This window comes from Lycorma delicatula, chromosome 7 (genome assembly GCF_047948215.1).
Source record: "Lycorma delicatula isolate Av1 chromosome 7, ASM4794821v1, whole genome shotgun sequence".
NCBI classification, from domain to species: Eukaryota; Metazoa; Arthropoda; class Insecta; order Hemiptera; family Fulgoridae; genus Lycorma; species Lycorma delicatula.
In genome coordinates, this window is record NC_134461.1 from 39,182,069 (window position 1) to 39,209,314 (window position 27,246).

Sequence of the window (27,246 nt, forward strand, 5' to 3'; positions counted from 1 at the left end):
CAGCGCTCCAAATTCTACTGTTTTGGCTGTTTACGTAGCCATCCAAATGAAACCGCGCTTCATCTGTGAAAAATAACGAATCCATAACATTAATTCCCTCACGCAGAAATCGACAATATTGTAGCCGTTTTTCTTTGTCGGGCTCAAGAAGTTGATGAACCGTTTGAATGCGATAAGGTCGTAATTGTAATCGTTTGGTCGCCCGATGAACAGTTGATTTAGACAAATTAATTTCAGCAGACAAACGTCTGATCGATCGATTTATTTGGCGAGGCGAGTAATCAGTCTTTGATTTCAGTGACTGTATCTGTATTCAACACTGACGCAGATCTTTTGTGTACCTTGTTATTAACAGAACCAGTCTCTCTACATTTTTCAACTAACCTTATTACTGATGTTTTGTTAGGAGCTGGTTTATCTGGGTACTTATGGCTAAACAAATCTTGCACTGCCACCACTGATTTCGTACTGAAGTACGACTCAACAATGAAAACACGTTCATCTAGCGAACACCACCTTGTCTGTAGCGATACACTGAACGTTATGATTGCATTGTTGTTACTATCGATAGTGTTCTACTGCGTCGCCACGATGTTCAGATGTTGGACGAGTCCATTTCAGTAACGAGTAGGGGAGTAAGCTTGACTTGAAATTTCATGGATGAGTGATTGATGGGTTGCGTTTTATATGGGACACTCTGTATTAAGCTCAGTACATGTATACATGCTTATCATACTATTTAAAAAAGCCCCCAAATTCTCTCCTTCCCAAAAATCGATTTTTTTAGTTATTATTAATATCTATTACGATACTTTTTTTTGATATTTAATTTTTTTTCTTGAATCATTATTTTTCCATTATATAAGAATAACTAACCAATGCCAGGAAAGTATAAAAAGCTTTTGTCGTTTTTTTAAGCAAGTATTGTCTGGTTAACAGAAGTTTTAAATCTTTATTACAAGTATATGAAGTAAATTATTTATTTTCTATGTTTAGTACTGCTTACCTTTCTTAGCTTCATTCTTTTATCACTTTTTGACACGTTTCGGAACCAAACCATTGTCAAAACTTATTGTACTCGTACTTTTAAATTTTTGTTATTCTTTATGTAAAGTTTAACAACGCCCTCCCAATATATCTGACGTTATGCCTTATCTGCCCTTCTTGTTTATTTGTTTTTAATGGTTATACTTATCTTTTAATTTTGTTTATCTACTTCCTGTTTTCAGTAACTTGAAGTTCTTGAAAAGGACATCCACTTGATTGCTGATCTGTTTATTTATGATCGTTTTATTGTTATATTTTAATTTAAAGATTTATAGATTTTCTAAAATGTTCAATCTTCTTCCTTTAACATATTTGTGAATTTATGTCACTGATTCATCCATTTTCATTGGGGTAATATCTTCTTTTATTAAATGCGTCGCGTAATTAGAATCTTATTTCTAAATTTAAAAGATTCCTTATATCTAAATTTGAATTTACTTCCTGTTTGTCCAATGTATGTTGCATTGCACTTACATATCTTGTATATAACATTACTGTTGTATGTACCTTTTTCTTCTATGTTGCTATTAAAATTCTTTTTCAGTATATTATTTGTATATAGAGCTATTTTTACATTATATTTACTTTTTTATAATTATAAATAATTACTTATTTATAATTCTTTAATCGGGTAAATTTCTTTTCCAGTAAATGTTAATTTGCTCCACTTAAACCTTTCTTTATCGTTTGTTATTTTAATTTTATTTAATTTATTTCTATTTTTATTCATTATTCTGATCATTTCTTTTTTATATCTGTTATTTTTTGCTATTTGAAAAATAGTTTTTAACTCTTTTTCATATGCCGGTTTCTTTAATGATAATTTATGTATTGTTAATGTAACAAAAGAATTGTTTAGCTGGGTAAATTTATTTAAAATTTCATCAAATTCAAATAATCGGTTTGATGTTATTTTCTGCCTTTTCTAGTGTTGTCACTCTAACATTTGTAGTTAAAGCATTTTGAGTACGGAAGTACTCTGAAACGCGACAACTATAACACAAAATAATACTCAAATCAAAGTTTTATTAATAAATTACGATTATATCAACATCTAGGTAAAAACTTTTAATATTTAACTAGTTTGTGTTATGTAGTTGGAAAGATATTTGAAGAAAATCCAAAAAGAAATATTTTTTTCATAATTATTTTTACAATCAAGACATTTCCCATCATTCATACCAACGAAAAGTATTACTTTTTGCCCATTTTTCTAATAGGCGTACCAGAATTTTTTTTCACATTTATAAACCTAATAAATTAGTTCCATTTTAATAAACAAATATTTTTATTAATGTTTTATTCTTGGTAAGGTTTTTTAAATAACAGTTTTTAAATTTAAACAGTTTATTTTATTTAAAAGTCGATTTAATTAGGAGTCTACTTTTAATAAGATTTGAACAAATTTATGAACAATTTAATGTATTTTCCAGATTATTATGAAAGGAAAAAAAAGGATTTTGATAATCATTTGAGTCTTTTGTGATTTAAAGCGGACTTCATTTATCCAGCTTCGAAGGAAACTTTAAAGTAAGTAATTTTACGATAATAAAGTTAAATTGTATCATTTCAAGTCTCGGTTTTCTGAGAGAGTTTTTAAGGTGATGGGAGTTTAGTAAAGGAGATTGAAAAGAGGGGTAGTATCAGTCGAAGAAGAGACTAAGTGGCCAGCTCAGATGTGGTCTGAAGGGTAGATAGAGAAAAGGATGTCTTGATTATTACCGAAGGGCATCCACTAGGGAAAAAATAAAAGAAAAAAAAAACAAAAGAAGAAAAGTAGAAATTGTGCTTCTTTTAGTCGGACAGAGGGCTGAAGGAAGGAAGGAAGGAAGATAGTCTCTTGTTTCGAAGGGATAAAGGGGTGGAACTTTAGATCGGTACCATCATCGTTAGTGAACCCTGGTTAACTGTAACACTGTATTCCACCGTTCCATCTCCTCTAACCTAACATCCCAGCATTTTCCATCCAGCCACATTCCCCCATTCAAACTTTATTTCCCTCAACTGTTCACTGTTAGACTAAAGAGTCCTCTTCGAAACCCAAACCGCCATCGACCTCTTTATTCTTCTTCCTCATCTACTTGGCCTAAACTACACTTGAAGTAAACAACAGCTCGACCTAAAGATTCAACCAACCAATCCCATGAGGTAATCTTTAAGATTAGTTCATCTTATTTTAGGGTAAGACTTAGGCCATTATACTGTTCTCCTCTATTTTAATAGAAACTTAGTATTTTCGCTCAAATCTCTTCTTCAAAATAAGTTTTCTATTAGCTAAGGATATTTTGATAATAATACTTTCGTTTTTCATTTTCAATCAAAAAATTCGTACTCTCGTTATTATTTTATACATATTTATTAACACTGACTGTTTCATTAATTTATAAATTACTTCGGACCTTTATTTATAAATAAAGGTATTTATTCCAAATTCCTTACCACCAAAAATTTATTTTTATACTATTAAAATAGCTGAATGAAGGAAGGTTAATCACGGATACACAGGATATCTTTACCTTACACATTGGTCCTTCTGGATTCTATGATTATTATATACCGTTGTGAATAAACAGTCTGTATACTGGATAAAATTGATTCCCGGCAAAACCATAGCACAATAAAATGAAATAATGAAATTTAGCCATTCAGTTGTGTCTGACCCTTAGCGATTCCATTGGAATTTTTTTAGCAGATTTTACGGGTGTTTTGTCATTTCCTTCCCAATGTGGTTAATTGAAACCCAATTACCAAAGAACACCGGTATCCACAGGATAGTATTCAAATCCATTTAAAAGCAAGCAATTGTTTTTACACGGACTCGAACCTTAGAACTCTCGACTTCGAAAATCAGTTGATTTTTCGATGACCAGTTTAACCATTAGATTAACCGGATGGATTATCAGAATAATTACAGTATAATCATTGGTGCCGATGTCTCCACTCCTGTCTAATATTGGCTAATACTAATATTAGCATAATATAATATCGTGTACTCTCAATAAGTAATACTATTAAAATAGTACTCTCTTAAGTAATAAATAGTAGTACTCTCGACAGTATAGTGTAAATTCTAGGATCATTCATCAGTTAGATCTTTTACCTGGCAGCGATTCAAATCCTGAAATATAAAATTACGTATTAATTATATAAGGAAGGTTTTAGAAATCATAAGAGAAATGAAGACATTTGGGTAAATAATATCTATAATAAAAATTACATGGCTTCAAGTGGAAAATATCCATGTGTGGTAGGTTTCTACAAATGATTCAAGTACTTGAACTATTTAAGTACAAGCTAAATTCTATAAGGATTAAACAGGTTATCCGTGAGTATTTTTAAAGGAGTAGAATTGGGTCCCCTACCGTAGATTATGATTTTTGTGAATTTATAAAACCGTGGTAATTATTGTAATAAACCAAGTGTGTACGAAGGAAATTCATTGGCGTTTATGGTGCCACTACGTCAGTAACAGATTGGCTGAAAACATTAATATTAACTGTAGTACATTTATTTTACCTACAGCTTAAAATATGTTTTTAGTTTTTTAAATAAACTATTCAAGCAATACAATAAGGAAAGAAAAAAAATAGCTGAAAGAGAAAAACTTCTCTAGATTTTTGTTTTAGTCGCCATATTTCTTTAACGACCATTTTTCAAAATAGACGAACAGAAAATACCTGTATTGGATCTTTACTTTGAGTTTTTAAGTTGATAGTAATCAAAGTACTAACTAAATGTAAGTCTATTATTAGTAAAATAAATTTTTGTAACAATTTAGTCATAAATTGACATAATTAAAGATGGTATTTAGAATTGAAGGCCTGTATCCAAATTTATTAATTATTACTTTAAAGAATTTTGTTAAGGGAAATAAATTTATTTGAATATTACAGAAGATTAAATTGTTGATGTTAATAATGAAGTCAGAGGTTCTACAACTACATATAGAGGTAAATATTTAAATTTTTCTTCACTTTTTGAAAGATAAAACTGGTTTAAACCTATTCAAATAATCAAGAGCAAATATGCATAAATAATTGTGTTATGTTTTTAAAGCTAGTATGGACTGTTTGGTTGAAATGATGAAATGAACTAAAACATATTCTTCTTGTATCGTTAAATTTTAATTTGTCACATTAGACATTTTTTGAATATCGAAAATACAAGTCGCATTAGACTGATGAATAAATGACGCATTAGTCAGAATTATACAATTGAACATTATCAATAAACGCTAAAAGCCACATTAGACTACAAAATAACTATTCTGCACTAGAATGAAATGTTACATTAAACAAATCATGACCGCTCCAAGCGGGATCCGACTCTCGAATGATCGTACGAGACTAACTCTCCGGCTAGAGTTAGTAGATGCTAGAGTGCAGCATCAACCGGCTCAACATAGAACAGAACAAATTGTTTAATTTAACATTTGAAGTTATGTTTATAAATAAGAAACTTTTTAAAATGTTTGAGAAGTTGTATCACAAATGATAAGGGAAAATTTTTTACCCTTCCAAATCATCATAAATCGTGCTTTTTAAATAGAAATAGATAAAAGTATATTCTTTGCCATAAAAATCGTCAACGTTGCTTAATTTCACTGTTGTTCGTTTTTCTTGTAATTAATGCGGTTGGTATTTGGTGTATCGTAATTTTTTCTGGGATTTAATCTGAACGACTGTAGATCAGAAAGTTATTCTATCTTTCTTTTTTTTAATTAAATTTTAGCATTAATGATATGAATAATTTTTACAACTAGAAGTTTCCTTTTTGTTTTATTATTGTTTATTTAAATTACTTTGTATGTAGTCATTTATTCAAAACATCTCATGCCGTATAAACTGTTCTTAACAAAACTTTATCTTTAAAGACAGCCTCTTCTATTCAGTCTTAACATATTATGATTACAGCTAACAAACTAAACTTACAAATTTTACTACAATTTGCGTGATCGTTGTATGAAAGTTTTGTGTTGTTTTGGACTGTGTTGTTTTGCACTTCTTGTAAGCTTGTAATAATAATGATTGCATTAAAAGAGATTAAACTAAATTAAATATTTCTTATATTTTAATAGGCCACATTTGATATAACTAAAATATATTACATTCAATAGGTAAAGAAGATATCTTCTTTTAGACTTTGACATTTTTTTTTATATGAACGTTTGAAGTAGCTAAGCGTGTTTATTACCTTAATGTATATTAAGGCTTTTTTAACTTACAGTGGTTCAACCACGTCCTCAGATCTTACAGCCTTAATTAAACTCATTTCCCGATGTCAAGCAATGGTGAAATTTTACACAGCGACGTAAGTCGGATGACAATATAATTTTTTATGTTAAATTCATGTATTTTTATATTTTATATTTGTATGAATATGTCTTATGTATAATACAAGGGAACATCTTGAGGAGAGAAACTGAAGCGATAAGATGTATCTATCGACCAGATTGATTTTGACTGTCGATTCAGTATGTATAGATCAGTTGTCTGATGAGGCAGATTTTAACATAACCAGAGTAATAATTTTGTTAAGCATGGCCTGTTGGTATAATTATATAATTAAAGTTAATATACAAAAACCATTTACTAATTCGAAGCGTTCAAGCACTTTCGGAATGAAATTCCATCTTCAGGAACTCTTACTATTCATCCTATTTGTAATAGTAATTAAAACTTCACATGTCAATTATAAAAAAATCGTGGTATTTATTTAATATATAATAATATATTAATTAAAATAAATAATATTTATTTATATTATTTATAATAACATATATTATTAAAATCTAGAATATAATAATAATACTTGCTTGTTGGTCGTCATATATTATAAAATTATGTCAACGTAAATTCCTGTCAATTTTGTTATGTTATTTTATAATTTACATGTGAAGTTTTAATTACTATTACAAGTAGGACGAATATGAGAGTTTTTGAAGATGGAATTTAATTCCAGAAACGCTTGAACGCTTCGAATTCAACTGTTGGCAAACGGGTTTTTGTATATTAACTTTAATAACCAGTGTAAATTTTAAATTTACCTTATAAAATTTCTGTACGCTAATCATCTGATTTAGTTATAAATAATTGGTATCATTTACAAAAATGAAAAACAATTATTATCCAGGTAATAATATAGAAATAGACTGCAACTAAATATTTTTTTGTATGCTAAAGAACTAAAACAACTAAAAGTAAAAACTAGCTTGTCAGTTTAAATACACAATTAAAATAAAATATTGGTAAAATTAACTCTTTATGATGAAATTTTATAATTTAAGAGAATTTAATTTGTTAAAATATGATGTACACATACTCAAATATAGCAATAGCGAAGCATTGCCGGGTCTGCTAGTGTTTAATAAATATTATTTCGATTGAAGAATATTTATTTTATAATATTTCCTTCCAAATGTTGTTGCAAGATAATTTTGTTGGAGTCTATTTCAACTAAAAATATTTTTTTTAATTTTATTATGTTTATAATATTTTTATTTGATGAACAATAAGTGGGTTTTATCAATGTATTTTTATTTGTTTAGTTACAGAAACAGGTAATAGGCATAGATTTTATAACGTTATTATATGGAATATCTATAAATAACATAGATCGGATATTTGACTGTTAATATTTATACATATAACTTCCGAGGGAATAACAGGAATAACGGAATAACTTCCGAGGCCAGTCAAAGGTTTGGTGAGCTGAACTACTGGCTCACGCAATTCCTGACCGGCCATGGGGGTTTTCCACGCCTACCTGTGTGGTATGAGAAGGGCGGATGACCCCTACTGCCCTTACTGCGGCGACCCGGATACCCCCAGAACACGTGGTGTTCTGGTGCCCGCAGTGGGATGAATACCGCCTAGCTTGCTCGGTGATTACCGGATCCCGCTCAGCGTGGAGAACATCATCGTTACCATGTTGTGGAGCCCCAAGAGTTTTGATACCATTGCAGGGTTCGTGTCGAGGGTTCTTCAGGAGAAAGATCGGGGGGGTTCGGGGATGAGGGACAGCCCTCTGCGGAGCTGCCGTTTGCACGTACTTGCAAGAGCGGGTGGTAGCGATGAGGCATGGGGACTCTCGCACCCCCAAACGAAAATGACTGAGTCCCGGTGGGGATGCCCCACTCGGGGCTTCCCCGTTAGAAGTAATGGCATAAAGACCGAGTCCCGGCTCCCGGAGTGGGAACCCTGGGACGGCATAGCCGGGTCTGGTGGATTCTACTCTGGGGGTTTGAGGCGGACGCAAAGTGAGATCCGACCGGCGGGCCGAGACGTGGAGGCCTATTAGAGTAAAGGACACTCCCCTGGGCAGTGTAATACTTAACTGCAGGATCCAGCCCGGGGGAGAAGAAGAAGAAAAAAACTTCCGAGGGAATAAAATATGACAGAAAGTAGGTTAAAGAGAAATTACACATTAGAATAGGGGATTATAACATAACAGTAATGGCAGAATTTTATTTTTTAGGTCGTTAAATTTCAAAGGATATACGAAAGTAATACAGACATCAAAAGCAGGTTGGCATAACCAAGGAGCGTTACCGTGCAGAAAATAAATCCATCCGCTAGTATCAAATGGAGATATATGAGTTAAAAAAAAATTTGATATTAATTGTATAAGGTTTTTATTTACGCTAGTAAATCATGAACTCTAAAAATACCCATGAAAGAAATGAAAAAGCTTTGGAAATGTAGTGTTACAGATAGGCGTTGAAAATTAAGTAGTTTGGTAAAAATTCAAAATTAAGAGATCTTATAACGAATAGCAGACGAGAGATAATTGCGCCGAATTTTGTAAAAAGACGATCTAGATTGATGAACCATACATTAAAACATCCAAGTTTTATTAATTTGTTGATGGAGGTACATGCTAGAAGGTAAAACTTCCAGAGGAAAACAAAGATTTTTTTTAATTCGAAATGGTGTTAAATTTATATCTCAAAAGTATGAAAAATAAAATCTCTGAGAATTAGAACTAACTTTCCCGTGCCAAAGGTTTACAGCTCGAAGATCAACCTGACCAGTTATATTTTAACACTAATGAGATTTATCGGATTTTTGACCGACTAACATTCGTTTGTTGGTTCTAATTAACAGCACATTCTGGCTTGGAGATTTATGGATGTACAAACTTAAATTGTGCACTCACTTCACTGCTACCTACGAGTTTCTAATCTTCAATGCTTCAAAAGACTCGCCGAGTACCATGCAAACAATTTAGTTAATTATTCTGTGATAACTTACCGTTTTAAAAGTAAGTAGAAAACTGCTTAAATATCTTTTCATTTTAAAATGGAATTTTTATAGTTTTATGCATATAATCTTTTCCTTAACTTTCATCACGTGCTACAATTTTTATTTGTTTTCTTATTCTGTTATTTCTCCGTTTATTTTTTTATTTTTTTTTAGCCTAGGAATCCTTCTTAGTAGTTTAATCATTTCAAGATTCATCCTGTTTATTTGCTTTTCGCTACCAGTTGATATAGAGTGACTTTTAATGTTAATTTAGCATTACCCACAATATTTAAAAGTATTTTTTCATGTTTTATTTCCTCATTTTACTTTTTCTATTAAAATAAACACCTTATCGAAAAATTATTTGATCTTATTCGGCATTTTCATTCATAATCTTTCATAAGTTACAATTATTTTATTAAATTGTAATATGAAGTTTAATGAACAGAAACCTGTTTACTTCAAACAACTAACACATTTATGTTAATTGCATCTGTCAAAAGACGTTGCATAATGGTGGCTTTGAACTCAGTATGAGTCACACGTGCTGTTATAATACATATCCTACGTAAAGGTTAAAATTTGAAACAAGATCCTTGCAGCACACGACGTTCTGTTAAACCTCTCTCCTTGTGTTGGGTAATGTATGGGTTAGTTTATATAGAATGAATATCACGTATGAATGGAATTGTAATTAAATTCCATATTCAGGATGCATTAAGATTCGATCATCGGTGAATAGGAAACCTGACCTTAGTGTTCTATGTCGTGGGGAAGGTTCCATTCCGTGAGGAAAGGGAAGAAGAGGTTAACGGGAACAAACCTTGTACGATGTCAGCTACAGTAGAAATGAAGAGGGGTTAAACTTAAAGGGTGAACATTATATATATATACGAATATATAAATTGATGTATTCACCCCCCGTGTCAGATTTCAACCCTTTTTATCCCCTTTCCCCTTACCCCTTCTATCTATTATTATAGATAGAGGGGGTAATTCTTCTCTTCTTCCAATTTATTCATCTTGTTTAATACTCGCATCTGCGATTCAGATTCAATTTTTAAAACATACAATAGTTTTCCATTCGAACGAATTTTAACTGATCGGCGAAATCGAAACATCCCTATGTTTTTCCAGCTTGTTCGTATACCGTCTATAATTAACTACGATGACGTATTTTTATCTGACAGTAGTGTGATTGTATATCTAATCACTTATTCTGGTGACATCAATGAAGCTGAAATACTGATACTACTCTGTATAAGGTGTGTGTGTGTGTGTGTGTGTGTGTGTGTGTGTATGTGTGCGCACGTATATATTTGTATCTCTGTATTGTGTGTGTGTGTGCATTCATACCATCTGTGTGTATAATTGTGTCTGATTTGGTGATTGTGTGTGTGTGTGATATCAAACAATCTGTCCATATTTCACATTGCTTGTAGTGACGGTTGGCAACACGCCTCCTAATTCAGGGTTACAATTCACCTAGCCCTACCATAGCATTCAATCAAAACATTATTTTACTCTTATCTCTGCGGTAGAATAATTTTGTTTATTTATTTTTAGTTGATTTATAAAAAAATATATATTGTTGAAATACATTCAACTAAATGATTGAAATTTATTTATTTTTTTAATATGAGTTAGATTTTATACGTATTCAGTAATATTATTGAATAAAATTAATATTAATGTTATTTTAATTAAATTAAAGGTTTATTATTTCATACCAAAAACAATAAAAGTATAACTTTCTTACTTGGGCTTCTAATGATAAGGAAGAACTAACTAAAACGTAAGAGTACGTTCTATAAAGAGTGTAATATTAAAGATTTACGTTTTATATTACATATTGAAATCAATAATACCTTCTCCTTAGAAGGAAGGAGTTTCCATATGTTTTAAATAGAAACTATATCAAGTTACATATAATTTTAATCGTTTTAATAAGCCGGCTTAATAAAGTGGCAGCTCTTTAAATATTAGCACTCATCAACCTACTTTCATTATTCTGAACAAACGTGATAAATACTTTCATGGATTTTCTGAACAAAAATAAACAATAGTAATAGTTTAAAGGGGATAAAACTTTACTAGGAATTAACAAGAAAAACAGGAAATGTGCTTGTTTTTGCCACCTTGTTAAGGCCATTATGAAAGTTAGTAATTCATCTAATTATATTTCTTTACTACAATAATTTGGTTCTCTAATCAAGCATAGTTTTACTTTCCTGCTATATTAAAGGGGAGAGTATAATGATCATGTCAAAAATAAGTTATCGGGTTTTTTTACAAATCTTTACGTTTTAGAATCCAAGTAAATTATCTTGAACAAAAATGTTTTATATGCATTTTTGTGCGTATTGTATGTTTGTACGTCGCACTTATTATATCTCAGAATTGAACAAACCAATTTTTCTCAAATTTTACTCAAATATTTCTACATATGGGGCATTGACCACATCAATTATTTTCTTTTAATTCTTAGGGGAGAGAATACCGCGAAAAAATCAATTTCGATTTTCTTCAGACGCATTTTAGAGAATATTTTTCTAAAGGAAATTTGTTATATACAATCAATATATAAATAATCCAAAAACATTTTTCAAAAAAATCAACCTCCTTTCTTAAAATTGAAATATATGTTTTTTGTTCTTTTATTGTATCTCCATTTGGTTTAAATATTTTTGAAAAATGTTTTTGAAAGTTTATACTTCATACATAGATCTACCAAGAAATGTCTACAATTTGTTTAAATTATACAGCCTGTATTTAAAATGGAGAAAGGTTTTTGAAATTATTTTTTTTACTTTAGCCTTCATTGAAAAGGGTGTTAGATTTAGATAAAAAATTAACTTAAGCAAATTTCATGAACTTAACCTATATATGATTATTATTAGAAAAACGTTTTCTTAAACTTTATTCCCCACCTCTAAAAAGTGTGCATACTATTTTTTTTATTTTTAGGTTCTACCTCTTTTAATTTTTATTTTTTTTTTCTGACAATTTGTTTATTTACAATCGGTTCCGAGTAAGGAACCACAATTAAATCGTATTATAAAAAATTTATAATAACATGATGAGGGGCTTCCAACGAACCACCTTCAACAAACCTTTTATATATATATATATACAGAGAGAGAGAGCTACTAAAAAATGTCTACAATTTTTACACACTCGCACTGAATAATAATAATACACACACGTATAATAATAGTTCACATAGGTCAGTTGAAAAATAAGCAAAAATGAATGTCATTAAACAATAGACTAAAACAAATAGTAATGTAACAAGCTCATGGAGATAAATGGAAAGAAGCTAGGCTCCTCACCAAGGCATAGAAAGTTAGTCTTCACATTTGTGATATTGAACCAGCTTAAGAGTTACTCAGATTTCCCCAACTGCAACTAATATAGGTGTTTCAGTTGCCGGACATCCTCACTATTGTCTAGGAGATTAGGAGATAAACTTCTTGTAAGTTCTTATGGTTAGAACCGTTCTTTTGATTAGAACGGTTCGATTCAAAATATCTATCTATATTTTGAACCGAACTGTCTGACCACTTCGAGAACATGAGATAATTCTAGTAGTCGTGAATTTCTTCGTTCCGTGCAAACTACGGTGACTCTGCGGTGGATCTCGCCAAGTTTTTCTTAGTAGGACCCTTATTTTAATGTCAAAGAATCCAGGTAACTCATCATTGCATGTGACCTGGGAGAAACATCCGTCAAGGTAGTTCCGCTAAACCAGATAGAAGGGTTGGGGAAGACTGCATTTCAGCTTGTAGAGCAGACCAGTCAGTCAGACCTTCTTGAAGGCCTGCTGACATCCAAAATGATGCCAACAGAATCTCTTCTCTTTTAGGCATGATATTGATATTGGTATTGAGGCTCTTCTCTTCGTGATGATGTTCATAACACTGTGCGTTTATTCAATGATAAAATAACCACGAGAATTAACAATTAATAACAACGGATAGATAACTAACTGATATATATATATATATATATATATGTATAACTGTATATAACTATCTGATTAATATTAATAACTGATAAATAACAATTAGAATATTCAGGTTTTTTAGAAACATTTTAAAAATAAAATTAAAAAAGAAAGAATCGTACTAACTAAAGTACACACACCTTTGACCACGAAAACTTCATAACTTATTCCTGTTGCCATTGTGAAAAAATATAACGATGAAGTAATAGAACTAATCTTATTTTTCTTTAATGAATATTTCTAATTCATGACTTCACCCCAAGAGGGCTAGGACTTCAATCTATGCTTAAAACCTTCCCTAGGATAACTCGAATGCACCCTGCAAATTCGAAAGCAATCGGTTGGCTGGTTTTCTCATGATACAGTAACAAACAAACCCGCAGACAGTCAAACTTCAGCTTTATATATTACTAGCAGACCCGGCAATGCTTCGCTATTGCTAGATTTGGGTATATACGAGGTGTGATAAAAAAATACGGTGAATGAATTTTTATAGCGGCAACTGCCGATGCTACATCCATATGCTGTAATTTGTCCAATAGCGTGATCAAATGAGACAGGCAGGGACAAGTTGTAACACGTTCGAGCTTGCCAGTCAGCTGCCAGAGCCGCTAGAGTGAGGTTGTGTTTATCGTGTATGTCGCGCAACATGGATTTTGAACAACGCATTAACATTAGGTTTTGTTTTAAGTTGCAAAAGAGTGCCAAAGAAGCTCACAAAATGTTAGAATCGGTGTACGGCGATAATGTGGTAACTTTGAAGACCGTGTACAAGTGGTATGACCGATTTAAAAACGGAAATGAGTCTGTTGAAGACGAGCAGCGTGCGGGACGTCCAGTAACCTCAAAAACAGTTGAAAATATGCAAAAAGTGGAAACAATGGTTCGTTCAAACAGGCGAATGACTATTCGAGAGCTATCGGAAGACCTTAACATCTCGTACGGATCCGTTCAAAGCATTTTAACTTTTAACGACGTACGAAGAAAGCGACCAGAAAAATGGACCAATGGCTTCCTTCTTCAGTACGACAACGCGCCGTGTCACACCTCGCTTCTCATATGCGAGTTTTTGGCCGAAAAAAGTGTTCCTGTCTGTCCACATCCGCCATACTCACCGGATTTAGCACCATGCGACTTTTGGCTCTTCCCAAAAATTAAAACTGTGCTTAAAGGAAAACGTTTTGACACTATTTCTGACATTGAGAGGACCACGACCGAGTAGCTGAAAGCCTTTCCGAAAGACGCCTTCCAGAAATGCCTCCAGTCATGGAGTCAACGTTGGGATAAGTGCATAGCTAGCCAAGGACAGTACTTTGAAGGAGATTAAATCGAATTCTTTGTAACCTTATTACTTTTTTAATAAAAAATTATTCACCATATTTTTTTATCACACCTCGTATATATATATATATTTATAGATTAAATGAAAACAATTGAAAGTTTGATAAAACATTAATAAAATGAACATTACGGAACTTCACAAAATTTAACCTTTCCCTTTTACCCCTTCTCCATTTTACTCTTTTACCCTTTCCCCTATTACTTTATCCCTTTCCCTTTTTCCCCATTTCCTTTCTCTATTTACTTTTCCCGTTTTATTTTTTACCATATTCCCTTTCTCCCATTTCCACTTTCCTATTTCCCCTTTTCTCCTCCTTTAACTTTTATTTTCCTACTCCTCTTTTCCTTATTTACCTTTCCCCTTCCTCTTTTCCCCTTTCCCCATTTCTTTTTTCTTCTTTCCCCTTCTTCTCTTTTACCTTTTTCCAATTTTTCCCTTTTTCTCCGCGCATAAATCAGTCCAGTAGTTTTTTAGTCTATAGCGGACACACATATCGGAAACATGGAAATGGAATCGTAAAATATTTAGTATAGCGTGTTGCTTTTACGTCCAACAGATAGCGCTGTTTTTCAAAAACAGCATGTTTTTACCTGTCACAGGCGTGACATCTTAGGTACATAAATAGTAGGTATATAAAAACATGCGCGTATTCGAATGCAACGTTGTGTCAAAATTTCAAAGAAATCATTGTAGAACTTTCGGAGATTTAAGATTTTGAGCAAACGAACATTTACATTTTCATTTATATATACAGCCTAATAATAATACACATATAAATTTATCGAAATCTTCTAAATATTTTTTTTAGAAATTCCATTTTTAAATCACGAATTCCAAATAGCAAACTCATGAAAAACGTTTAACATTCAGATAATAATATTTTAACTAAGTAGAATTATTTATTCATATTTAGGAAACAAGTTCAGATTTAAAATACACTACAATAGAACAAAATTAATGAATGAACAGTAAGGAAGAAAAATTTTAAACTAAATATTAAGGTATAAAACATAATAGAAAGTAAAATTATAAAGGATTGTTGAATTAAGAAATATATCATAAACAGGCTTATCTCAGTCAAAAAGACATTTCATAAAGAATGTCTGTTGAATAAAATTTAGATTTAAAAATAAAAAATAAATTCTTTACAATATTCTGTATGGCTTAGAGAACTTTTATAACAGTGAAATATGTACGATAGGAAAGTCACAAATAAAAAAAAATTAACATTTTTATATGTGGTTTTATTAAAGAATGTTAACAATTAGATGGATTGATAAAGCAAAAAATGAAAAAGAATATAAAAGTTGAATTGGAAAAATCTGTATCTTATAAAAAAAAACCATAACAATAATTTAGTACATGGAGTAAATATATGAATAAAAAAATTTAATGAAATAAAAAATGTAAATATATGTATCAAATAAATCATCGTATAATAATATTGACTATATACAATAAAATATTAGCATTGTAAAGAAAAAAATGGAAAATAGAATCAAACAAAACTGATTACCGAAAAAAATGATATATATAATTTAAAAATAATATATAATAACAGTATTAAAACTAATTACGTTTCAATATTATTGTAATATCCCAACTTTAAAAAAAATAAATTAAAAATTTACAGCTGATATCGAGCTACACTGATATACAAAATTACCATGTCCTACATGGAAGCAAAGTAATTAATAATTTATTCTATACCAACTGTAGAATGGAATTTTCAATTCGTTTATAGATTCCCATGAGTATACGAATTCGATCACCAGCAACATATGTCAACTAGCTTACAACCTTTAAACCGCTTTATGTACATTCAGCGTACCTAAAATTTGATATTATTAGACCACTCAATGTACAGCTTATAAAGGTTTGCTATTACCTCAGTTAATACTTTCTAATGTTTAACGTTCATCTCTTTTATTCTAGAATAATTAATATTTTGGTATTAGTATTTATTTTTATTTTTAACATTGAATAATCAACAAAAATCGGAAAGATCGTCGGTGAAATACAGCATATAAAATTTAAGAAATTAATGGTTATTTTACGTAACAAAGAAAATGATAAATACTTGATATTTAAGGAAAGGAGTTATTTTCTTAATAGACTACAATATCAAAGTAGAATATATTTATATTTTTTATATTAAAATAATTTATTAAGAATGTATTAAAGAAAAATTAATTTTTAAAACAAAATATATAGGCATATATATATATATATAAAACAAGACATATTTTACTTTATAAATCTCTTGGGTTAACCAATCAATTATACAAACTTATAAATTAAATTCACTATATTTCACTTAGAATTCTCTAAACTTTCTCAGGTGATAATACTGTAAGAGTATGTAACAGAATTTTGTATGATATGTATATGAATGTGTATTGTCACCTGAGAAAGCTTAGAGAAAAATAAGTGAAACGTAGTGAATTTAAATTATAATTTCGTGTAGTTGATTGGTTTACCCAAGAGATTAATAAAGATAATATTTTTAACTAAAATATGTTTGTTATTATATTTAATTCTACCCAATTAAGAGGAAAATAATCTTAAATAAATTACATCTAAGTAGTTAAATGAATTCGAACCCGGAACTTCCGGATGAAAGGCCGAGACGCTACTACTCGCACCTCGGAGGCCGGCAAATAAATTACATTTAAGTTAATATTTGTGTATATATATATATATATATATATATATAAGCTACATACAATTCAGTCAGTTAGATTTTATGTAATGAATTTTAAATTTAATTCAAAATTATACAAGCGTTAAGTTTACTTGGAAGTCTTTTAATTATTTATTTTTGGAATTTTTTAATGAAGTCTCAGTTACATAACTTTAATTAATTTCTAAGTACACCCGGTATACTGTACCGGCTATATTATTTTTAAACGTTACATTTTCTTTTAATGTTTACTTTTCACCCCTTCATTTATTGTACATTTTTTTTCTTTAACGTAGATATTTTTTCTTTTATTCACTGAAAATGTTTGAAGAAACGTGAGACAGAAAGAAATAGAGTGAGTTACAGAGAGAGAGAGTATGAAAGAGAATTTTATTAACTTGATTTTTTCGATGAACTCTATAAAAAAAAATTAACGTTCAACCATCCGTAAAAAGAGAGATCGTGCGTAAAGGCCTTCTGATTTAATTAATTGAGATCCATAATTTTGTTCTTTTTACCTACCGTTCATTTTTTTATTACATCTGAAATTATCGATTAAATTTTTATGCCTATCAATAACTTATTATAAGCACCCTAATATATATTATAAGTAAAATTAAATGTTACTCATTTATTCCTTAGTAAAATAATATCAAAGATTTTATATAAAATGAAATTTAAAATTTAATTTAGAAAGTATTTTATTTGTTTATTAATGTTTTTTTGTTTTTTTTTTTGGTTAATAATATTGTGTAGTAGTTTTAAAGTATACAATAAATATATTAAAAGGTATACCATATGTCAGAGAGATTATAACAAAACCTACTTTTACGGTTCTGATGTTAAATAAATTTATCTTTGTAGAATTTATTAAAAATGATTTCTTCTTTTATATAAAAAAGAAAAAAAAACAATTTCAGCTATTTCTTTATTTAGGTTATTTTATTTTACGTCTGCTGTAACTAAATCAGGTTAGTAGCCAACTCTTCTTTCAGTAACAATCTCCTCATTCTCTAAGTTGTTAAAGCGGAAAAAGTAAAAGATATAATACCATTCATCAGCTAAGAACTGGAACGAATTTATACGTAGCTGGTGAATGTGACTATATAACCTACTCGTTTCCCTTTTCATGAGAAACAAGAAAAGGGCAAGAAACATCGTATAAGAAATTTTAAGATATAATACCGAAGACTATTTAGAGCAAACGGTCTTTGCTTTTATACTATTTCTTCTAAAGTATATAATTTATGAAAGAAATATTATTCGGAAGCTTTCCGTTTTAAAATTAGAAGATTGCTGCGAAAAGGAATAGTTACTCGTATAATAAAAGAGATGAAAACAGAATAAAAGTAAAAGATGTTATATGTAAATAAGTTATATTTCTTCAATGAAAAACAATTCTGTGATTTAAAACTTCTTTAATTAAGCAGTTTTAATTTTTCTGATCAGTATTTGTAAATTTGTAGTCTTGAACAAATTCAGGTCGATAATTAGTAAGACGGTTAATTAAAACCGAAAAACCAGAGAACACTGGCATCCACGATCTAGTATTCAAATCCGAATAAAAATAACTACCTTTATTCGGATTTGAACATGAGAACTTCGACTTGGAAATCAGCTGATTTACGACGACAAGTTTACCACTAGACCAATCCGGCGGGTTAGTTTTTTCTTATTTTTTGTAATATGGTTTATTTTTTATTACACAAAAATTATTTGGGAGAAAATTACCTCTCGAATGACACTTTTTGCCTTTAAAGATTAAATTTTAAATAAAATCTATATTCTTCAATGAAAAACAAATCTGTGATTTAAAACTTCTTTAATTTTGCAGTTTTAATTTTTCTGATCAGTATTTGTAAATTTGTAGTCTTGAACAAATTCGGGTCGACGATTAGTAAGACGGGTGGTTAATTTAAACCAAAAAATCAAAGAACACTGGCATCCACGATCTAGTATTCAAATCCAATAAAAATAACTACCTTTATTCGGATTTGAACATGAAAACTTCGACTTGGAAATCAGCTGATTTACGACAAAAAGTTTACCACTAGACCAATCCGGCGGGTTATTTTTTTCTTATTTTTTGTAATATGGTTTATTTTTTATTACACAAAAATTATTTGGGAGAAAATTACCTCTCGAATGACACTTTTTGCCTTTAAAGATTAAATTTATATATAAAAATGGAATTCTATCCAAAATGAATCCTTTCTTTTTCTTTCCTAAGTTTTTCTTAATAATCTACATGAACTAATTATAATTCTTAAGAAAAAATGTATAATCTCATGAGTTGTGGTGCCATAACGTAGCAATTCATGGCACCAAACATGTTCAAATAACCGAATCCCCTGTTAGAACTACCTTGAGCATCTCATCGCAAAAAAAAGCAGCTGAATCTCAAAGAAATTTTTCTAATAAAACGTAGCCAGATTTTAAATCAAAACCATTTTTAAGCAGGTTGTGTAAAAGAATTAATAAATTTTAATGGAAGGAAGATCTAGAGTCACAATCCATTCATAGATAATCGAATTGATAAATATATATTCTGTCTTAAATTACAAAGATAGATATTTAAACTATTAAATATATTAAACCAGATGCCCACTGGTAGGTGCTTTTCAACCTGTTTGTAAGGAAGTACGTTTAACATATTGTTTAACTAGGTGATGTGTTTTGATTATATTGTACCATTTCTATTTATATTATATGTAATTTTGTTTAGCAACATTCACTCCTTTTTTCTATGGTAGGCGAATAAGATTTAAACAATATGCCTTCCCTGATGCAAACAAACAATATGTAATGTAGTATGGAAAAAAGCTGACAACAAAGTTGTCAAACTTTTCTGGCATTGGTTATTTATTCTTATAAGGTGGAAAGATTTACAGGAAAAAAGTTGAAAAAATTCCAAAACAATCAATATTTTTAACTTTTTTCTACTCCCCACCCCAAAAATCACCTCCCAAGAAACTTTTTTTGGTTTGTCAACGTTTAATATGTTAAATATAAGAAACGGAAAAAATTCCACTGAAACATGTGCAACCAATAAAAATTTTAAAAAAGATTTCTTTTGTGTGGGTGAAAGTGAATTATGATAAAATTGTATTATTATTAATAATAATAATTATTATTATTATAAACCGAAAAAAAATTTTTAAAATTCATAAAATCGATATTTTTAAGCATTGATCGGCTCCTCCATCCCCAATACTGCTTCCAAATTATTTTTTTTTTTTTTTTGTTATTTGCACTGCTACAATGCCTGGAGATATAAAAAAAACAATCGATTAAAAGTTATGCAATAAATATAAAGAGTATTGTTGATTTTTGGAGGAGTTAATTTTGGCGCAAAATCTTTTTTTAAATGTTAAGGTAAACGTACACGCATGTACTGAGCTTAATAATATAAAGTGGAATTATGTTTGCAAAATTTTGAGAAAATTGACCCCAAAAAAAAATTAATTACCCCGTACCACGGAGATATTGTTCCCAAACTTTTACCAACAAATTGCCTCTTTCACCCGAGTCTCTGTTTCAAATTTCAAAATTTTTTTTTTATCCAATCAAATGTTATTAAGCTTCAAACACACCAACACACGTACATATATACCGAAAGAATTTTTCCCGCACTTTTTCGTTTTTTGGATCCGTAGATAATGAAACGTCGAGAAATGAAAAAACCCATACCCATTTTTTGACTGATTATCATATTTTCCTTCTTGTAGCATGGGTCTAGAGTAAGATGCCAGGAAAGTAAAATATAATTGCTGAAAAATTCAATAACGGGGTTCGGTCGTTAATCTTATCTTCCTACAAAAAACTATGTTATTCATATGAACATATTCTCTTTATCGCGTATTATCGCTCATTTACCTTTGATCTTAATGTTTTTTACCATATCTTGATCTTTAAATAGTTTTGATAATATTGTATCTGGTTGGTCATAAAACTATCAGATTCTTCTTGATCTATGCAAATAGACATGCCACTTGTTTTTGTCCTCAACTAAGAAAGATACTGATAGCAAAATTAATAAAAATAAAACAAAAAGTGTGTTTGTAAAACAAATGTTCATATTAGTCATATTTGTAGTGAAAATGATTTTAATGCAGAAACAATTCAAGCGAAATGTAAGCAAAACGAAATAAAATTACCTAATTTTGCGAAACCCATAATTTTTCCTTGATTTACCAGCGTTTGTTAAAAATACTTATTAAGCGGTGGAGAATAAATTTTGAAAAAGTTTTTTTTTGTCTTCAGTCATTTGACTGGTTTGATGCAGCTCTCCAAGATTCCCTATCTAGTGCTAGTCGTTTCATTTCAGTATACCTTCTACATCCTACATCCCTAACAATTTGTTTTACATATTCCAAACGTCGCCTGCCTACACAATTTTTTCCTTCTACCTGTCATTCCAATATTAAAGCGACTATTCCAGAATGCCTTAGTATGTGGCCTATAAGTCTATCTCATCTTTTAACTATATTTTTCCAAATGCTTCTTTCTTCATCTATTTGCCGCAACATCTCTTCATTTGTCACTTTATCCACCCATCTGATTTTTAACACTCTCCTATAGCACCACATTTCAAAAGCTTCTAATCTTTTCTTCTCAGATACTCCGATTGTCCAAGTTTCACTTCCATATAAAGCGACACTCCAAACATATACTTTCGAAAATCTTTTCCTGGCATTTAAATTAATTTTTGATGTAAACAAATTATATTTCTTACTGAAGACTCGTTTCGCTTGTGCTATTCGGCATTTTATATCGCTCCTGCTTCGTCCATCTTTAGTAATTCTACTTCCCAAATAACAAAATTCTTCTACCTCCATAATCTTTTCTTCTCCTATTTTCACATTCAGTGGTCCATCTTTGTTATTTCTACTACATTTCATTACTTTTGTTTTGTTCTTGTTTATTTTCATGCGGTAGTTCTTGCGTAGGACTTCATCTATGCCGTTCATTGATTCTTCTAAATCCTTTTTACTCTCGTCTAGAATTACTATATCATCAGTAAATCGTAGCATCTTTATCTTTTCACCTTGTACTGTTACTCCAAATCTAAATTGTTCTTTAACATCATTAACTGCTAGTTCCATGTAAAGATTAAAAAGTAACGGAGATAGGTAACATCCTTGTCGGACTCCCTTTCTTATTACGGCTTCTTTCTTATGTTCTTCAATTATTACTGTTGCTGTTTGGTTCCTGTACATGTTAGCAATTGTTCTTCTATCTCTGTATTTGAACCCTAATTTTTTTAAAATGCTGAACATTTTATTCCAGTCTACGTTATCGAATGCCTTTTCTAGGTCTATAAACGCCAAGTATGTTGGTTTGTTTTTCTTTAATCTTCCTTCTACTATTAGTCTGAGGCCTAAAATTGCTTCCCTTGTCCCTATACCTTTCCTGAAACCAAACTGGTCTTCTCCTAACACTTCTTCCACTCTCCTCTCAATTCTTCTGTATAGAATTCTAGTTAAGATTTTTGATGCACGACTAGTTAAACTAATTGTTCTGAATTCTTCACATTTATCTTTGAAAAAGTAATAAAAAATTTTTGTGAGCTCTTTTTTCATTTGTTTTGTTAGTATTTATTTAATTTTTTTTACATGAATCCTATTGCTATTCAGGATATCATCGAACATGATCATAAAAGAATTTATTGTGTTACTATAAGACAGACATTATTGTATTCTTTAAATTCTCTAGGATTTACATTAAATTTTTACAAATTACGTATCGATAAGATAATAAAAATATATTACTCGTTTCGTAAAATTACAATATCTAAACCAGTTTAGATATATAATAAATTTTAGAATATTGGAACTTTTAGAGTGGATCTTTTGACTCAGTTCCCTTCAAACTTATCGAGATTCCACAGAAGAAAAGAAAGAGTATTGGTCAGATAACTCTTGAAGCCAAAAAAAAGCCATCCCTGGCCTCGGAAACACCTAAACAACGGGAACTTCGTTTACAGCAATTCCAACACGGTCCTGGTGCAAACGAAGCTCTTCGACGCAGAATAATCTGCAAAATAAATTCTACATCAGGATGGAGAATTTCCTGATGCAAAAGCTCTGACCCAGAGCTTTTGCATCAAGGGCAAGGAAACGTCAGAGGAAAGAGAGTTTTGCCTGTACGAGAAACGTTTCGGTTCTTCTACTCCGTCAAAGACAAGAGAAACGTCGCGAGAACGAGAGCTGCGTCTAGAAAAAGTTTGGAAAGTCCATCTTTTTCGCACGGCCAATTATATAGCTTGTTAAGAGCTTAATTAGGCTTGTTAAGAGTCGGCACGCCAAATAGTTTATTTATCTGTGCTCACGGACAACGAGAAACGTATCGTAATGTAAAGCTTTAAAGTAAAAGCTTTGAATTTTAAATAAAACTGTTGTCGGTATACCATCTACTAACCTTCACAGTCTCATACGAGTATGCACAAAAGAAATAAAAATGTTTAAATGAAGCCGGATAACCAAGCTAGTATCAAATATAATTAAACTAGCAAAATTTTACAAAACCTTCACCGCTAATGTAAATGTTTTAAATTATAATAATTTAAATGAAATTAATACTAATTTTTTTTTTTTAATTATTTTAAAAAGGAGACTCAATTTTTCAAAAGAAAATATTACTAATTACCAGTTCAGAAAATATATAAATAATTCGGTAAAATCTAAACTACTATATTTTCGTTAAAATGTCACTTGTACATACTTCTTCAAATAACCCAGATATCACGGAAAGGTTTTAGCGTATTGACACTTAAAATTGAACAAGTTCAATTTCTTCTTTTTTTTTTACTCGTCTTTTAATCTTTTTATGTTTTATAAATATTATTTTCTCATTATCTATAATGCATTCTCTGCGTATACGAACATATCTGCTTTAAATTAAAAATACTAAAAAACTTGAATACATTGCACTAATTATGGTCTAGTGCACCTTAAAGTAAAAATTAATTAATTATACATCACATTCGCACACATAAAAAACCCAACAAAGAACATGTACTCAAAAAAACCTCGTTGTCAAATTAATTGACGTATCCTGATTGCTATACAAAACAATAGGTGACATCGATAGATGCAGTCAATTCAAACTCTCTCACTCACTCTCTCGCTCGCACTCTTTCTCTCTCACACACTCACTCATTCTATCTCTCTCTCTATCACTCTTTCTCTCTCATTCTATCTATTTTTCTCTTGATGGGTATTATACGTTACTATTATTTTCTGCTTTTTTATATTTTATTTATTTTGTTCAGAAAAAATTTAATAATCGCAAAAACAATTTTTCAAACATGAAGATTTTTTCAATAGATTCTTTTGTTTATGAACATTAAAATAAAACATTTTAATAGATATCAGTAAAATCTCCATGAAATCAGTTTTATTGAAATTAATTTTGAACAATTAGAATGAAATGTAACCGATGAGGAATATTAATTTATATCCTCAAGTATTAACTATTCCAATGACAATTTGAATCATCCCTTTTATACTTCCTTGTGCGTAGTAAAGGAAGTATTGTGATCGTAAAAAATTTCCGTTTTCAGATTTCAACAGGAATATCCATTTTGACCATACCTGAACCCATTTTGACTAGTTTTGGCGTGACGTCTGTACGTACGTATATATGTACGTACGTACGAATTTATCTCGCATAACTCAAAAACGATTAGCGGTAGTATGTAAAAATTTTGGATTTAGGACTGTTGTAACATCTAGTTGAGCACTTCTTCTTTTGCTTGCAATCGACTGAACCAAAAGTGTCCAAAAAAGCCCAAAATCCAAAAAAATTTGGAATTTAAACTTTTTCTTAACTACAGCAATAAGCCCTCATTGAGAGCTTTTCATCGATATCATAAGTGACACTTATTTTCATTGGTTACAAAGTTATAGCCAAATGGAATTATAATTAATGAAATATTTGGTTCTTATAAAGGGGAGGCACATCGGTTCGATTTAGACTTTTTCTACCTTTTTTATTTTTTTACTTTTTTTTATTTAAATATATTGATTTATTAATAATTATAAATTTCTGGTTGTAAAAAAAATTTACGATGAATAATAATTCAATAACAAAAAAAAAATCACAAGTTATTAATGAAATAAAAGTTTACGTACTTTTCTTTTTTTTTTTTAATGTGTATATGTAATTCAACAAGCGTACAAGGAAGTCATGTGGTGTTCATATCCGATTTCGTGAAACATCTATTTATTCGTTTTTGTTTTCATTTTGTTGATGGTTACATCATAATAATTTAAAAAACAATATTAGATAGATATAAGGCTTATATTTATTTAAAGAATAATAAAGGGACTTTTATTCTATCCTAATATTTCAGGTAAGATTGTTGAATTAATAATTGTATTAATATTTGATGTTAATAAAAACTAATATTTTAGCATATGCGTAACCATCCACTTTATTAAAGAACTGGAGGATCGTATCTCACTTTCAAATGAAATAAGTTTAAATGAAGTGCAGCAAATAATGTATATAAGTAATTAAATAGGCGTACAAGGACGTTATGTGGTGTCCACATCAGATTTTTGGTATTTTCAAAGCTAAGTAAACGGAAATCGCTTTAAAATAATGATATATCTTATAACGTTTTTTATAAAAATTTGATCATTTTTGAATTCGCTGTCACTGTATTATTTCTTATACAACCTTGGACTGCCTGATCGGACCGAAAGTTAAATTAATAATGCACAGTATTTGCCGCTGTGGAAAAAATGTGCGTGTGTACGATGCATGAGTATTGGTAGGAAGAAGTGATCAATATTCTTGAATGTACAGGTAACAAAAATCTTTTCTCCCCCATGATTTGTTTTGTGCTCACGTATGGCGTGAGCACAAACAAAAATTTATTTTGATAATACAATGCTCAGCATTGTCGTCCGTTATTATAACGAGGTTTTCTAAACTTATAATACACTAGATCGATTCATACAATAGGAAGTTCCTCGCGAAATGGAAACCACTAAATTTTCTCAGTTCCTAAAATAGAATTATGCAGACGAAACGCAGAATTATTGGTTCTCACCCATCGGAAAATATAATATTCCAACCAATCATTAAACCGAAATAATTTTCGCCAATCACTGAATGTATAAGTCTGAATAACGGGGGAAAATAAAAAATATAAAAATTACTGTACATGATTATTTATGTAATCCAGGCACAAAATAATTCCCAAAGATATCATAATTCCCCACAATAAATAGAATTTCAGGTTGGAATCGTTGGAATTATTATGTCAAATATTTTATTTTAATATTTTTGTGCACAATCTCTTATGTTATTAATATGTATTTATACACTTATGATTTCACTGTATTATTTGAATAAATCATTCACGTAATCCTGGAAGTACTTTTTTTTTAATAAATAGGATCTAATTGAAAAATATTGTCTTGAATAATAAAACATAAAACGCTTTTCCTCTTTCCCCTCTATTTAGCCATTAGTGAATGCTGCATAAATTTATTAAAGTGTCACGGGTAAAATTATTGACTAACTGTTAGTTATACATTTTATATGACCTTATTAGGTAATAATTGCTTTATGTTATTACATGCATCGTAATTTAGTAATACAGTAACCCTTGCATCATCACAATATACTATGAACAATACAAGGGGCATTTAGGACCACATTAATGGCACTTAATTACATGTACATGCAACGTCCATAATCCTAACAGAACCTCACAAACAATTAAGGTCTGTGTGAGAGTGAATATCCGCATCTTGCACACATACGTTTGTTCACATATACACATCCGCTTCCATATGTACATAAGCTCTTGTGCGCACGCGCGCACGCACAAACACATAACCATTATCATTCATGCCTGAATGCAAATATAAACACATTGTAACACAGAGAAACGTACCACACCTGATGT